The sequence below is a fragment of the Tinamus guttatus genome, unplaced genomic scaffold (genome assembly GCF_059628265.1).
Source record: "Tinamus guttatus ecotype Peru unplaced genomic scaffold, ASM5962826v1 Tinamus_guttatus_pri_ptg000408l, whole genome shotgun sequence".
Lineage (NCBI taxonomy): Eukaryota > Metazoa > Chordata > Aves > Tinamiformes > Tinamidae > Tinamus > Tinamus guttatus.
In genome coordinates, this window is record NW_028288942.1 from 74528 (window position 1) to 75979 (window position 1452).

Genomic DNA, 1452 nt, shown 5'->3' on the forward strand with positions numbered 1-1452 from the left:
AGAAGTCCCGTTTATAAATGAAAGTAACCAAATGTATATCATATTATGTGAATCAATTTTTCAACTTTTTAGACTGAAAGTAAGTTGTTTCATTTGACATCATTTATTTCACTCTACTTTTCAAAATGAGGCAACACAACTTTCAGAGATTTCACTAATTTCAAATGTGACTTATGTAAGGCTATTTATGTTGGTGTTGCTATTCGTACATGAAGTGGATTTAACTACTTGTAGCTGTGACTCAGCAGGGACACTGGAGAGTAAAAGCATATTATAACCTGTTCCAACCTGTTTAAAAATAAGAATGAGTTTAGGCTTAGTTTGAGAAGGGGAAAGAGGCCCATGAATTTCCATTTGTTGGCCTATTGGACAATAGTATCTTGAGACAGCTCTTTCAGAATATAAGCACAACGTATTAGCAGGAGTAAGGTGGGAAATTCTGTACAGCTGCTTCCTGATCTACTGTTAAATGATTTCAGTCTCCAGAGCTGTCAGATAGGTCAGTGCTTCACACAAGTTCTAAAATCACTTAAAACAGATGGATGATTTTGATATCTGCTTTTGCTTGACTTGCCAAGAGCTGTGAGGGAGGTTCATGGGTTAGAGGCACAATTAACCTTCTTCCATTCCCCTCCATTCTCATGATTTACAATATACTGCTCTTACCAGCTGAGTGTCTCCTACATGTCTGGGGATTTACTTTTTATTTAATTTTATTATTTAATTTATTATCATTATTATTAATTTTTACAGCAGATGCAATTTTGATCCATTTAGGAGTTTTGAAGCCTTTATCTTCATTGTCTGAAATGCACCAAATATCTCCTCCAGGAGTAACAACATTTTGGACTGAGTTAAGAAGCCAAGAATATTCTGTAATGTTGCACATCATTTCCTATGGGAGAGAGTGCTATAGAGATAAATCAAAATCCAGAAATAAAACAGACTGGTTAAAGTTCTGTGCCAATGATCCCAGTTAGAAAGCATATTCAATCTAAATTTTTCCTTAAGTGCTTCTGACCAGTTGATCAGCCAAAAAAAGAAAATCAAATCTAGAAACTTCTGGGTATTTGTGAACAACCACTTTAGAAATTCTTAAGCAGTTTGTCTTATAATTAACACAGCCATATGTAATCATGCATAAGAAATGGTGGTAAGTAGATATAGATTCATTATTAGGCATTTATAAAAGAACAGAGAGAATATAGTAGGCCATTTATATTAGGGAGAGGCCTGATCGAGGCAAGACTGATGTAGTTCCATGCCCCAGATCCAAACAGTAGTGAGGCTGAGCATGTACTTTCAGTACACAGGTACAGTACATATGTAACACATGTATGGATACTGCTGTCCATGCAGCTCAACACAGACAGACACATGCCGTACTCAGAGAAACACAAACAGGACAACAGGACAGCATCTATTTCCTCTCTGACTGATCAGAATGAAGAT